At 41.2% G+C, this 15,961-nt stretch overlaps 1 long non-coding RNA gene across 1 annotated transcript; it reads left to right on the forward strand.

Moving 5' to 3' along the window:
- Window positions 1-10: 10 nt before the first annotated feature.
- On the forward strand, window positions 11-10,592 carry LOC103104405 (uncharacterized). Its single transcript, XR_466653.2, has 3 exons — window positions 11-220; window positions 9,041-9,261; window positions 10,323-10,592. It is a non-coding gene; the product is annotated as an uncharacterized LOC103104405 (long non-coding RNA).
- The last annotated feature ends 5,369 nt before the right edge of the window (window positions 10,593-15,961 follow it).

Consider the following 15,961-nt stretch of genomic DNA (forward strand, 5'->3'; position numbering starts at 1 on the left):
GAGAAATCTGCCGGTGGGGACGGGGAGGAGTCGCGGGGTTCTGAGCCCTAGAACTGGGGTGCAGGAAGAGCTGTGCACGGGACCGTGGCTAACCATGCGCGCTGCTTCCACCGCCGGACCCTGGTCCGTAAGACTAAGAAAAACCACAGGAAGTGTCCACACAGGTTGATGCTGAGCAAGGGCAGAAGAGGATCTTGGGGCTTTACTCGTGAGGTGGATTGTGAGTCTGAGCGCACGCAAAGGTTTAAAGTCAGGCTTGCCTCTGAGACCACGTGGACAAACATGGGCGTGGCTAGGGAGTGAGGGGAGGGGGGAAAGGGCCGGGCCCAATCGGCTTCCTCCCATCTTGAGCCTTCCAGGTTGCCCTATGGCTAGGCGAGGTGTGTGCGGGGGATTGAGCATGCGCATGCGCATAATCCGACTTTAATTTTATGGTTCCTGGAGACTAAGCTTGGAGCATGTGGTCACTGCTGGAGGCATCGGAGGTCCTGTGTAGAGGCAGAAGGTTAACAGAGCAGAGGCTACGGAGGAGGACCTGTGAGGAGGGGAGGCTCAGAATCCGATGCCCCCCCACCTGCCGTTCCTCATCCCCCACACTCCCCCTTTTCTCCTCACCCCCAACCCTAAACCAGAAGGTAGAGTTTAATTAAAAAAAATAAAAGCGAAGTAGAGAATTGTCCCTTTGGGAAATAACGGGGAACACGAGATCTTGACAAATATACAGCGTGTGGCACCTGCCTTGTGCCTCAGAGGTGCCGGTGCCTAAAGGTGCCCCCCACCCCACCCCGTGCTGTAAGGCCAGGGGCTGAGTGTCCCAGATGTAGGGTATCCAAGTGACCCTGTGGGGAGAGGTGTGGGTGGGGGTCCCCAGGAAACGAAAGTATCCCATGTGATTAAGGCACCAAAGTTGTCCATGAAGCCGCACTTTTAGCCTCTGATGAGCCCAGTTTGGGCTCTCCAAGGAGAACCTGTGAACCCAGATTCCAGCTCCTTCCGTAGCCACTGCCTCGTTTCCTCAAGCTATTTTACATGGAGGATGTCTGGAATGATGGGATTCATTTCCTTCTCTTCTACGTCCACTCCTTGGTCATTTTGGACAAGAAGCTCTCAGTGAGAGAGCCAGCAATTCTTCCTTCATGTCCTCCCCTACTGCCACTGACCAACTCACTCCCTCACCCCCAGTGCAAGGAGAAGCCTTCCAGCTGCCCTCCTGACATAGTTTTTTACTGTTCCAAATCCTCTTCCCATGTGGGGATAGACATAGTTTAACCTTACTGAATGTCTTTTGATTCTCTTTCTTGTTTACCTTTTTATGCTTCTCTTGAGTCTTGCGTTTGAGAGTCAAACTTTCCATGAGCTCCAGTCTTTTCATCAGGAATGTCTGCAACTCCTCCTTTTCACTGAATATCCATTTTTTCCCCTGAAGGATTATGCTTAGTTTTCCTGGGTAGGTGATTCTTGCTCCTTTGCTTTCTGTTATATCATATTCCAGGTCCCTCACATCCTTTAATATAGAAGCTGCTAAATCCTGTGTTAAACTGGCGGTAGCTCCAGGATATCGCAATTGTTTCTTTTTGACCTCTTGAAGTATTTTCTCCTTGACTTGAGTTTTAGAATTTGGCTATAATATTCTTGGAAGTTATCCTCTTGGAATCTCTTTTCAGAAGTTGATTGGTAGATTCTTTCAATTTCTGTTTTACCCTCTGATTCTAGAATATCAGGGCAGATTTCCTTGATGATTTTTTAAATTAAAATTTGTATTTAATTAATTTAGAATATTTTTCCATGGTTACATGATTCATATTCTTTCCCTCCTCTCGTCCCCTTTCCCCCACCCACCCCCAATAATTCCACTGGGTTTTACGTGTATCACTGATCAAGACCTATTTCCATATTATTAATATTTGCATTAGGATGATACCTTAGAGTCTACTTCCCCAATCATATCCTCATCAACCCATGTGATCAAGCACTTGTTTTTCTTCTGTGTTTCTTCTCCCACAGTTCTTTCTATGGATGTGGATAAATTCTTTCTCATACGTCCCTCAGAATTGTCCTGGATCATTGCATTGCTGATAGTAGAGAAGTCCATTCAGTTGTACCACAGTCTATCAATCTCTGTGTGCAATATTCTTCTGGTTCTACTCCTTTCACTCTGCATCCTTGATTATTTCTTGAAAGATGCTGTCTAAGCTCTTTTTTTGATTATGACTTTCAGTTAGTTCAATAATTCTTAGATTATCTCCTCTGAATTTATTTTCCAAGTCAAGTTTTTTTTTTTGCCAATGAAATTTTTTACATTTTCTATTTTTTCCATTCTTTTGACTTTGTTTCTTGATGTCTCATAAAGTCTTTAGCTTCCAGTTGCTCAAGTCCCATTTTTAAAACGCGATTTTCTTGTGTGAGCTTTTGAACCTCCTTTTCCATTTGGCCAATTCTACTTTGTAGAGAGTTCTTTTCCTTAGGGAATTTTCGTACCTTTTTTTCCAAAGGGCCACTTTTGTCTTTCAAGAAGTTTTTCTTTCAGTGCATTTTTGTGTATCTTTTTCCATTTGACCAATTCTGTTCTTTATGGAATTCTTCTCTTTGGATTTTTGTGCTTTTTTTAAAAAATCAATTGGCCTATTCTGTTGGGGTTTTTTTAGAATATCAATTCAGTACTTTTTTGTACCTCTTATCAAACCGTTGACACTTTTTTTATGATTTTCCTGTATCACTCATTTCTTTTCCTAATTTTTCTTTTGTCTCTCTCATTTTATTTTTAAAATCCTTTTCACAGTCCTTCACTAATTCTTTTTGGGCTTGAGAACAATTCATATTTTTCTTGGAGGCTTCAGATGCAGCAATATTGACTTTGTTTTCTTCCTCTAAATTTAATTATGGTCTTCCCTGTCACCAAATTAACTTTGTTGTTTCTTTTTGTTGTTCTTGTTTGCTCATTTTCCAGCATTTTTCTTTTATCGAAAAAAATAAATGCTAAAGCCCTAGGCTCCATACCTGTGGTGAAGGGAGCACTGTTCCAATCCTTCAGGTTCTTTGTGCAAATGCCTTCAAAGCTAATTCTGGGAATCTATTTACCTTCTATTCTTCCAAGATGGTAAGATATAAGGAGAAGTGTGTTTGATACTCTCCTGGCCTGTTCTCTGGTCTAAGAGTATCCTTACAAGAGCACTCTTTTTCCCCTTGGAACTGTGTCCAGGGTCTCTGGCTCTCCTATAACTACAAGTGCTGGTGTATGCTGGTGCTTGTCCTCTTCTGGGACTGTGCCTTAGAACTGTGACCTGACTCTAGATATGGGCAGTGTGGTAAGTCTTGCACCCAGAGCCAGCAAAGGGTCCCCTGTAATCTCCTTATGAGCAGTTGTCCAACTAGACAACTCTGGAAGCCTTAGCTGCTGATTCAGCTGCCACCTTGGCGAGTTGCTTTGCATTCTGCTTGCACCCCAATGTGCTAGATCTTTATTGGAGACCTTCTAAGTTTAGGGCTGGGAAACTATTTCTTTTTGTGGGTTATGCTGCTCCATAATTTGTCATGAGGCATTATAGCAGTTTTTTGGAGGGGTATTTTGTAGATTACTTGATTCTCTTTATAGATTTAGTTGTCCACAAACAAGATATTCCATCTCTTGGCTCCAAGTATTTTCTCTGGATTCCCTTAATTCCCAATTAAATCCCATCTTCTATAGGAAGCCTTTCCCAATCTCTTCATTCCAGTTCCCCCTGCCCCCTTCTTTTAGTAGATTCCTGTTTATCCTGTTTCTAACTTGTCTCCATTAGACAACTGAGACTGTCTTTTGCTTCTTTCTGTATTCTCAGAGCTTAGGACAATGCCTGATTGTATATAGTGTATATATATAATATATATACTTAATTAAATCCTTACTGATTTGACTGACTGAAAAAGAAAAACCTCCATATACATCAAAATATAACAACAATGTGGAAATTTAATACTGCCCAGTAGCCCATTCTTTGGTACTGGTTTTAAAGAAAGAAAGGTTTAATATTAAACTTGAAACTACAACTTTGTTTCTTCCCCCAACCACTTGTTGAAAAAGAATGGAGACAAAGCCTTTTGTTTATCTGTAAATAAGCCTCTAGGGATAGTAGAGAAAAAATGGTAGGGTAGAGAAGTCTCCTAAATGCTGGCATCTACACATCCCCTGTCTCTTGCCCAGAATGAGTTTGGAGTCCTCCAGTCAGGGGTTTTGGAAAAGAGCATCATGAAGAACATAAAGTGGAATACTGTGAGGAAGTAGGGGCATTTTCCTGGGAATCCAGACTGTGGAGGTACACATAGAACCACCTCTCAGTTCTCAGCAGAGAAGACAAGGCAGTTGTCTACATGTCGCTGGTGCCTTCTTTTTCTCTGGTCTGCTTTTCATTCTTTAATAAATAATTATGAATTAATATGTAGTCTCTATCTTAGTTTAATCTTAACACCGATGTGGTAGCACAAAGCTGAGAACACACTAGTTAGCCTTTGATTGGAGAACCGATAAAAACCTGATGCACATTTTTGTGCTGGTAGAAACAACAAACATGATAAGTAGAAAGATGAAAATGCATGAACTCATGTAATGAGTAACTGATGTAATGAGAAGTAAGCTGAGCCAGGAAAAGAATATATACAGTGACTATAGCAATGGAAATAGAAAGAACAAATGGTAAAATAGTAAAATAAAAAGTTAATAAAGTATATAAGGAACAAGCCTGGTCCCTAATTTAGGAGACATTCCATGGAAGAAGAATAGGTTAGAGACATCAGAAAATTGTTTTAGTTGTATTTTTTGTAGGACCAAAGGCTAGAGACTACAGGGGATGGCCATCAGCTGGGGAAAGGATGCACAAATGATGAGAATGGGAGTACTACTGTCATATCATTGGAAATGATCGAAGGAGTGATGCCAGAGAAACCAGGCAAGACTTGTGAGAATTGGTGCAGAGGGAGTTGAGTGGAAAAGCCAGGAGGACAATTTCTACACTTGGCCAAACTGAAAATACAAACAGTTGTGAAAGATGTACTTTTTCAGATCAATGAAGGGGCAGACTCTGATCACAGAAGATGACTGAGAATAACTCAAGCTGCCCACCTTCTTCAGTGGTGAGGGATTTGTGATCAGAATGAAATGTACTTCTTTGGACAGGGACAATGTGGGAATGTTTTTCTTGGATACACGCATATATGTATTTCTCTAAAAAAGGCCTTACTTTTCAAATACATAGGGAAGCAAGCAAATTTACAAAAATAAGAGCCATCTCCCATTTGATAAATGGTCAAAGGATATGATTCAGCAATTTTCAGAAGAAATCAAGCACTCAGAAGTCACATTTTTTACAAACTCTTAAATCATTAAAAAGGAGAAAACTTCAAATTAAAATAATTCTGAAATACTACCTCACACCTACCAAATCTGGTAACATGACAGAAAAGGAAGATGATAAATATTAGAGGGAATGTGGAAAAATTGGGACAGTAATGCACACCTGGTAAAATTTGGAACTGGTCCAACCCTAATCCTGACTTTTAATTCTGGAGACCAATTTGGAATTATATCTATATACAGAGTTATAAAACTGCATTCTCTTTGGCCCAACAATAGATCTGTATCCCAAAAAGACAAAGAAAATGAAAAAAACAAAGCAGAAACTGAAAAGGGCCTGTTTGTACAAAAATATTTATAGTAGCTCTTTTTGTGGTGACAAAGAATTGAAAATTAAGGAGATGTCCATCAGTTTGGGAACAAGTTGTGGTATAGGATTGTAATGAAATACTATTATGCTCCAAGAAATGAGGGGGATGGTTTCAGGAAAACCTGGGAAGAATTAAATGAACTGATGCAAAGTGGAGCAGAACCAAGAGAACACTGTACATATTAACATCATTAATGTAACAATGATCAACTCAGAGAGATTTAACTACTCCAATTAAGACAATGATCCACAAAGACGGAGGACTCACAATGAAAAGTACTACTGACTGCCAGTGAGGAAGAACTGATGAACTCTTGAGTACAGATAGAAACATTAGAATTCCCAAGTCTGAAGGGAAAGTGTAACTAAATGAGGAGGGTGCCCAGGATGTTGGAGAAGTCATAGGGGGTCTGGATAAGAGTTAGGGGCAGGGAACTGGTCCAGGAGGGAGGCCTGGGAGGAATCTATGTTCCCAGGAGTTCTGGAGCACATTCACAACGAAGTCAAACAGGGAGAATGAGGCCCAATGAAAAGGGCAGCTAGAAGAAACCTGGTGCAGGATGGAGTCCTGGCACAGACCTACCTGAGACCTGCAATTACAGAGCTGGTTCCCAGAAGGCAGAGAGATCTTAGCTCCAAAGGAAGAAGGAAGAGAACTCTCTAATACAAGGCAGTAAAGCAAAGGAACATCAGCTGTGAGGGATCCTGCTTCCAGCCAGTTCACTCTGGGAGGGTCCTCCTAGACCCAAGAGCCCCATCCTGCCCAGGCTCCCCCGAATGAGATCAGGGGAAGGATCTTAGGACCCAGAGTGCCTTTGCTCCCCAAGCCCTGCCCTCCATTAAATTTATAGTGGCCCTATTTGTGGTGGCAAAGAATTGGAAATTAAGGGGATTTCCATCGATTGGGGTTGGCTAAACAAATTTTAGTATATGATGGTGATGGAATACTATTGTGGTATAAGAAATGATGAGCAGGAAGATTTCAGAAAAACTTGAAAAAACTTACATGAACTAATGCAGAATGAAACAGGGAGAACCAGGAGAACATTGTACATAATAAGAGCAATCTTATGGAATGATCAACTATGAACGACTTAGTTTCTTTCAGCAATACAATGATCCAGGACAATTCTGAAGAGCTTATGACAAAGAATAATATCCACCTCCAGAGAAAGAATTGTTGGAGTCAGAATGCAGATCAAAGCATAATATTTTTTACCATAGTATATTTAGGGTTTTGGTTTTATATGATTATTCTCTTTAAAAAATGAATGATGTGGAAATACATTTTGTGTGACGATACATGTACAAGCCCAGTCAAGTGGCTTACCATCTCCAGGAAGGGAGGAAGAGAAGCAATGTGGATCGCATAACTTCAGAAAACTTATGTGGAAAATTGTTATTACATGTAATTGGTCAAATAAAATATCTTCACCAAAAAAAAGAAAGAAAGAAAAAGAAAGTAGCAAGCTCTATATTTTGAGATACTATCAGCAAACAGCCTTTGAGAAAACTGAAATTCTGCATGGTACTATTTGTAACTGTAAATCCAGATTCAATGGATTTGAGTTGGTCCTTGTTTTCTATTCATTTCATTTGTATCCAACTCTTCATGACTCCACTTGAGGTTTTCCTGGCAAAGATCCTAGAATGGTTTGCCATTTCCTTCTCAAGGTCAGTGTACACATGAAGAAAATGAGGCAAACAGGGTCAAGTGACTTGCCCAGGGTCATATAGCTAGTAAATGTCTGAGGCCAGATTTAAATTCAGGTCTTTCTGCCTCTAAGTATAATCTTCTATCCACTGTGCCACCTAATTGCTCCAAAAGTTATGATTAAATTATAATATAGTATTTAAAGCCAGATTTTTGTGATATTTGGTCCTCCGTAGGTAGATAAGACTTAAATAAAAATACATTAAAATTTGCCGTTATGGTAATATATTTAGAAATCATAAGAAGAATTAAGTTTATTCAGAATTATTCCAGTCTCTCTGAATGCAATCAGTATAGCATGTCAAACTGATACATGGGTGAAGTGATTATTTACCAAATAATCCAGAAATACATTCAGTTAAATTGATGCCATGTGACTTGATAATTTTGTTTCCTATTTCAGGCTATAATATTATTTATGTTATTATTGTGCTGCTAAATTTTCTCAGGTTGTGATTTTTGGGAAATCAATGTATAAGAAAGCTATGAATTTGAAAAATTATTCCTAGAGGGTAATAAGTTGTATCCTCAAAAAATTAACTCCTCTTGATCTGGACACTGAAATGATGGATCAAACAATTAAAGAATGTGGTTACAACATTTAAAAACTGGTGTTTAATTGAAACATCTTGCTTTAAAATTAATTATAATTATTATTATTTACTATGTAGGAAAAGTACAAGAAGACTTATAAATACTCCCTATGTGTGAGGTTCTTTGGGGACTGAAAAAATCCTGAATTTTCTGTTAAATTTTTTGTTAAAATCATGAGCCTTCATCAGGAATACCACAGCAATCTGAGGGTTTATTTCAGATATAACATAGTGGGAAAATAAGCAGTAAAGGCAAGACCCTGCTAAAGGAACAAGGCCTGATTCTAAGTGACCAAGCATTTCTTTTATACAGAGCCAGTTTGGCATTCTTATCTACAAATATGCTTATCAGAATGGGCAGGAGAGTCAAGAATTTCCTTTGGTCATCTGGACCAGATACTGTAGGGTTGACTGTTCAGATATCAACACCAGATGTTCAGGCTACCAAATGTTCAAAGAACAGTTTGTCAGATACTTGGAATTCCTTCATTTGGATATCTGGTTAGACATGGTCTGCAACTGGTTCAGGGCTGCCTGGTGCTCCACTTGAACCCAAGTAATAGACCTCCGCTATTGAAATTTAGCAGGGGTATGATATATTCCCAATAGTCACATTCTACTGTAATGATTAAAATTCTCTGGAGACTGTATTGATTTATAATAATTTATTGGTAAAAATTGGAGAAAGATCACTGGGCTGCCCTAACTAAAAAGCCTCTCCAGGCTTCCTTGGCTCCAACAATGTGAGATGAGCCAGTGAGATGAACTGAGTCACCTCGCTCCCCTTTCTCCTTTCCCTTCTAGGGGTCACTTAGTTATGACACTGCAGGGCTAGGGGCCCAGTTTCCTCTGGCCACATCCTCTACTGTATATGGCAAGGAGAAAAAAGGGAAAGTGTACAAGCACCTTCATCATTACAGAGGCTCTTTTTATTATTCCTATTCCTTTTTTATCTTATTTAAATCACACAGTTACAGCTTATCAAACAGAGGATTCCTTATAAGTGAATAAAAGCAATTTGACTAAATTTCTTCTTACAGATGTTATCTTCATTTTCAAAAACAAGAGAATGAAGAAAGAAAAGAGGAATGCAACCAAGAAAAAAAAGAAGGCAAAGAAAAAAAAGAAAAGACTGAAGCCTGTAACCTTTTATTAGCCTGTATTTTGAGACCGTTGTCAGGCATAAGGTAGTCCCTCCTAAAAGGATGCAGCTTGAGACCTTGTCCCGGTACCAAGATTATGTTTAAGGAAAGGCCTTTGGGTAAGCCAGAGACATTGGGGAAAACAAAACCTGAATAAAATGATAGGAGTCAATTCAATGCAAAGCTTTACCGAAAGCAAAAGAGGACTAACATACAACTCAGGCATACATGCTGAAAAAAATCAGATAAATGTTGATTTGGCATTTGATATTCAATTCCCTTCTATAAAATTGATTCTTAAAACAAACAAACAAACAAAAACCCTTATCTTCTGTCTTGGAATTGATAAAAAATAAATATCCATTCCTAGGCAAAAGAGTGGTAAAGGCTAGGCAATCAGAGTTAAGTGACTTGCCCAGGGTTTCATGGCTAGGAAGTATCCAAGGCCAAATTTGAACCCAGGACCTCCATCTCCAGGCCTAGTTCTCTAACCGTTGTGCAACCCAGCTATCCCCCCCTGTAATTGTTTCTATTCTGCAACTGCCTGAGCCAGTTTTCTTTCTTTTTCCCTTAAAAATAATAACCAATTAATTGATTACAGATATAAACTGATTTGATACTCTGCTTGCTATACTTACAAAGTATCTTCAGTTTATATAATTGAAGTGAAGCTCATAAGTGAACTTCTCTTCAGGCCAGGTACAAGGATACTAAGGAGACTTGTGATACAAAAATAAACTATTTATTGAGAATATAAGAATATAAAAGGATTTCTAACTATAAGGGATTCTAACTCCACCCAAATAAAACCTCCCTGCTTCCACAAGGAACTGCTTTTCCTGCTTCCACAGGCTACACAGATCCTTCCTTATCTGACTAACCAAAATTTTCCCTATTCTTCAATAAACTAACACTATTATCCTTATAAGAAGTATATAATTCTTAACTTTGTCTCCAAGTTACAAAAATAATAAAGGCTAGCTGGCTGAGCCTCAGCAAGAACCAAGTTAGGACTCTGAGCCTTAATAGACTCAGAGTCCAAACCAAAGACCAGGTCTTTCTTTAGTCTTCTCATAAAACAATTTATGAAACAGCAATAGACAGTCACCAATGCTTCCCAAGTTGGAAAAGGAAATCACTTAGCTCTTTCAAGTTTTTCCCTCCTTTCCTTCTACCTCAGACAGTGAGGAGAGAGAGAAAAGAAGATATCACCTGCTCCCAGCACTCCAAGAGAGCCCAACTGCCACTCCCAGAGACTAACTGCCACCTCCTTCAGAGCAACAGCCACACCCAGAGAGTAACTGACACAGAAAAACCATTACACTGTCTCAGATCTGTTTCAAACCAGCTTCTCTCCTTCTTGTCTCTAAACTAATATGACAAGACTTAATTTCTAATGTCATCCTTATACTCCAAGTTAAATTCTGAAATAAATGAGTCCAGAAGTTCAGCTTTTTGTTCTGAGTGAATGTTGTCCCATGTTGTTCAGTCATTACATGGTCAGCTCTTTGCTGTCATAATGTCCATGGGGTTTTCTGGGTAAAGATGCTAGAGTGGTTTGCCATTTCCTTTTCCAGTAGATTCAGGAAAGCAGAGGTTAGGTGAGTTGTCCAAGGGCACACAGCCAGTCTGAAGCCCGATTTAAACTTACATCTTCATTATTCCAGGCCCAGGGTTCTATCCATTGAGCCATCCAGATGCCCAATTGAAAATCACATTAATTCAAAGAAATATGTTGTCTGGACACATCTTACAAAGGGAGACTTATTTTCTTGTTAATAAGCCTTCATTCTAAAAACAAACCCTTACCTTCCATCTTAAAATAAATGGGTTCCAAGGCAAAAAAGCAGAAAAGGCTAGGCACATTGGGTTTAAGATGTGGGAGGAATGGCACTTCCTTAGTTCTAGAGAGAGTGCTCCCCTAAGGAATGAGCAGGCTAGACCAAATCTTAGACAGTAAAGAGATTTTTTAGGAGAGAAGGTCCAAGGGCAGGAGGCCAAGGGAAGGTGGCTCTTGCCTCTCCGAGGGTTCACAGAGATGATATGACCAGAAAGACAGGTGAGGAGGGGACAGACTAGCACTTGGTGGCATGTCTGTGTGAGGGGTGCTAGTGTCTGGGCTCCAAGCAAAGGTGGACACTGTCTGTACCACACTGATGAAGGTCCATATCCTTGCTGAAGCCCTCCTCATCAAGTTGGGAGAAATGCATGTCTCAGAGAATTGATGGATGTTGGAAGTGTGAAATGTAAAGGTTAAATGTAATGGTTGGATGCGGTTTATTTACCAAAATAGAGGGGAAACAATAAAGTAGAGAAATGTGAAAGAGGTTAGAGAAAATACCTATACTAGTCCTCAGCCAGGAGGACCAGTAGTGAGTAATTATATGGCCTCCTCCAAGATGGAAGCTAGTCTCTTAGGAAACTAGGAAGGGAGTCAGCCTTTTCATGCACCCAACCAAGTAGTCCAGGAGTCAGAGTGTAAGTTGAAGTCAGAATCCACACTGCAGTCTCCAATGAGATTCCCTTGAAGAGTTGTCTCCAGGAGAAACTCTCCACTATACTCAACTTCTGTTATTCCAAGTATCTCCATTGTTATTGATCAGGAATTAGCTAAATCAGATCTTCTAAAGAATGGTCTGATTAGGGTGGAATAGTTTTGAAATTCATGCTTCACCAGATGGTCCCAGCTGAAGGATTTTGTGGTGGTTTCCTATCCCTCCCCCTTCACAGGGGCCAATTGCAGTTTCCAAAATTGTCACAATTCTCCTTCTAGAATTCACACGTTTCTGAGGGTGTGAACTCTTAAAATAATTTAAGTTTCTGCCTGTTTGAATTAGAAAAAAAAGGGTGGAGCTCTTCCAAGTATCTTGCTGACTTCTCACCTCTAAAGGTGTTAACTCTCCTCCTAGGAGTGAGAGTTTGTGGACTTCCCTTACTTTAGGATTAAGTATGGGTGTATTGATTTTGTTGATCAATTAAAAAATAGACAAAAGAGAGTTAATCCTGTCTTTAGTCTAGTGAGTTACTAAGTAAGGGTACTTAAGTTATTGTTATTCCAAAGTGTTAACTCTAACTAGTCAAAGAGAACAAAGGATTCCCTTTTCTCAAGTCCAAACTCAGAACAGACAAAGAGAACCAAGAATTTCCTTTCACAAAATGGAAAGTAGAAGGTACTGCTCTGTGCTCAAACCCTCCTCAGAAAAGGTGAGCAAGTGCCTGTCTCCAAGAATGGATCAGCTCTGCAGCTGTCTCTTAATGGCGCCAATACTGGCTTTCTTTCTGGGCTCAGGGACAGAGGAGCTTCTTAGGGCTCTTTCTGGCCTGTGACCTCTCCCATGACTTAGAGATTCCAGGGTACCCCATGCTCCACTACAAAGTGACTGGCCCAGGGTCTCACAGCAAGAAAGTGTCTGATTTCAGATGGGAACCTAGGCCCTTCCATCTCTAGACCTGGCTCTCAATCCCTGGAGCTGCTGAGCTGCCCCCCTAGTCCTGTAGAATGAAGGGAGATCTGGGGTCTTGCTAAGAATCCGTCCAAGATGCAGGTGGGTGCCATGAAGTCTGTTCTCTCTGCATCCTTGGCTGTCTTTTCGGAGGTCAGGTCTGCTATCACGGTGACCCTCACTAGTCACAAGATGGAAGGAGGGGGCTCTCCACATTTCATCCAAACCTACTGTTTTCTGTCATCCATAATCCTGTGGACTTTGTCCAATTCTGTTTTCCATCTACGATGCTGCCTGATCTTTGTTCTCTTGTTCTTCCCTGGACCACATGAAGGTGAGGAAGGCCTGCCTGGTGGTCTTTCCATTTCCTGGCATTTTTCCCTGAGTTGGTTTTAGAGCACCTTTAGAAGCACTTTTACAGCCACCTTCAATGGGAGACTGTTTGAGTGGTCTCAGAACCTTTGGGTCTAGTCTTAGAACAATGGTTTCCATTCCTCTCTCAGGACCAGCCTAAACTTAGAGCAACCCAGGACTTTCTCTGGGGGCTTCTAAGGGTCTGCCTTTAGCCCACAGGCATTCCCACATTTGGTATAGTCAGAGTTTCACTGTGTAAGAATTCTGTTATGGTCACTAACACTTGTATTTTAACTTAGGCTTTCCCTTTGGAAGGCTTCCAGGGGCCTCCCTCCAGGACCAGGTTCAGTAAGACAAGCCCCTGATGGGTCCTAAAATCGGGTTTATTGTTTCTTTTTCCCAAAGGGTTTCCCATACTTCTATTCATAAAGCTTTGCTCTGACCAGCATGTCATTGAATGAGGTCTGAGTGGTACCAAAGGCTTCCTTCTCTTCTCCCTTTGGTTTGACTGTCATGAGTTCAGGAAAGGCCTTTAGGGGGGCCAAGTGGAGGGAACTGTAAGCCACTGGACTGGAATGATCCCTCTGGATGGAATGAATGCAGAGAACGAGCCATTAGAGAACTCCTAGTGGAATGGAATCAGTGGGGGACTGGAAATAACAAGAGCACCCAAGGAGCAACCATAAGGGTCTTTAATCCCAAGGCAAGGGGATTGCAACTCAGGCTCATCTGCCAGCTGTAGAGTACAGGAACCCCCAAAGAGGGCCAGAAGCTGCAGGGTAGGAAGACACTTGTGTAGGAGGAGTGATTCACAGCTCCCTGGATCAAAGGGATCCAGGTGGGATTACCATCTGTTTTTTGAAGTCTTTACCTTCTCTTAGTAACCACTCTAAAGGTAGAAGGTCTGGCACCTAACACATGGGAATTAAGTGATTTGCCCAGGGCCACATAGCTGGGAAGTGTCTGAGGTCACATTTGACCCCAGGTCCTTCCAACTCCAGACCTGGAGCTCAGATCTATTGAGCCACCCAGCTCTCCCTGGGATCTGAACAACTCAAGGGCTCCAGGTGTGATCCCTACATTCTCCTTAGTATCTCCAGACCTTCTCCAGCTTTGAGGCAGTGAAGTGTAGGTGCCCCCCTCTGATAACTGCATTTAGGAGCCCTTTAAAGGAAAAGGATTCACTGAGCTCTCAGCAAGTATAGCTAAGTGTTGGTTCTCTCAGAAAGCAGACCTCTGGGGACATAGATATGCCGGAAAAGAACTACCCTCCTTCCCAGGGTTCCCCAGTGATTCATCATAGAAGCAATTGTATGAGGTATGAGAGAAGCCAGAAGTGGAGGAAATGAACCCCACCTCCCCTGGGCCTAAGGATGGTACCCTAGAGAGCACCCTACTCGAGGGAATGGCAGCATTTGGAATTAGTCACTGGAATAGAAAGTGATTCTCCCCTGCCCCCTCTCTACCCCATACTAGGCAGCAGTGGTGTTCCTCAAGGCATTTGTTTCTACTGTCATGAAAGCCTGAGAACAGCCAGGTGGACCAATAGATAGAACATAAGACTTGGCGTTGCAAAGACCCAAGTTCAAATCCAGCCTCAGAAACTTGCTAGCTATGGGACCCCGGGCAAGTTCTTTAGCCCAGTTTGTCTCACTTTCCCCCTCTATAAAATGGGAATCATAACAGCACCTACCCCCTCGGGTGGTTGGAAGGACAAACTGAGATGATGTTTAGCACAGTGCCCAGCAGAGATGGTGCCATATCAATGCTCATTCTAGGACTAAATAATGATTTTGGGACATGAGTCAAGTCATAACCCTACAGCTCATGTGTGTTTAGAGCTATGACTTACCAAGTCATTCACTTGTAAACTAGAAAGTGCCCAAAGCCTTTGGGACTTGTGTTTATATGGGTTTTTTTTGCTGCTAAAGGAGGTAAGAAAAATGCAAGCAACATTCTGAAGATGCCAAACCATTTTGACTAGATGTACTCAGCCAGGAACCCAGCATGTTCAACAGTCACTAAAGCCTGAGGCATTATTTGAATAACTTCCTTAGAATTCATTGTGATCCAAACAGATATAAAGAAAAAAGAAATTATTAGAAGGATTGGCTTTGGCCAGAAGCTAGAATTATACTATACCATTGTAAGAATTTAAATGTCAGTTTTTATGCTAATATGAAAGTTCATGTGGTTGCTGAATTTAAAAATTAATGCGTAAGTCACAAGTCTGTTAGCCACTCTTAACAATTTAGTTTAACAGAGATATATAGTAAAAGAGAGAAATGTAGGAAGTAAAAAGTATTGCCCAGCTAGATACCCTGTAATTTCTGTCTGAAGAAGTTCACCTCACCTCTTGGCAAGGGTTCTCAAATCCCGACCTCCACATGGAGTCATGGAGTCTCTTAAGCCAGAAGTCCCAGTGGTATCTTCAGCAAGGGTTCCACCAACACAGCCTCCTCCAGGAAAGGAAGGCCTCTCCAGAACCAATCTCTCTAGAAGCCAGGAAAAGAAGGCCAGCTACTCACCTAGCAAGCTGACACAGGATCCAGGGAAAGAGTCTCCTCCTTCAGTTCAGCTCACCCACACAGAGTGTCCAAAGACAAACTCCAAAGAAGAAGAAATTCAAAGGAGAAGCCCCTTGAACAGGAAGTTCAGGACTTCTTATAGTCATTCTTCCATGTCGCTTCCTATCCCTTCCCCACTTTATGGGAACTAATCCCAGTCTTTCAATTTTCCTAGCACTGCCCAGGGGCAGGGCAGTAGTCTCTGGAATTGTCACCCACTCTAGCAAGTGACTTGTGAACTCTCTTACTTAGAAGTAAAGTAGAAGTACTTTAAGGTCTTGATTTGATTAGTTAAAAATAGGCAAGGGGAAAGTTAATCCTATCTTCATACCATCTTGGGGAAACCCAGAGATTAGGTGTTTATTTTTTTAAAACTCTTTCCCTTTGTCTTGGAATCCATATCAGTTCTAAGGCAGGATTGCAGCAAAAATAAGGCAACTGGGCTTAAGGGACAT

The sequence above is a fragment of the Monodelphis domestica genome, chromosome 4 (genome assembly GCF_027887165.1).
Source record: "Monodelphis domestica isolate mMonDom1 chromosome 4, mMonDom1.pri, whole genome shotgun sequence".
Lineage (NCBI taxonomy): Eukaryota > Metazoa > Chordata > Mammalia > Didelphimorphia > Didelphidae > Monodelphis > Monodelphis domestica.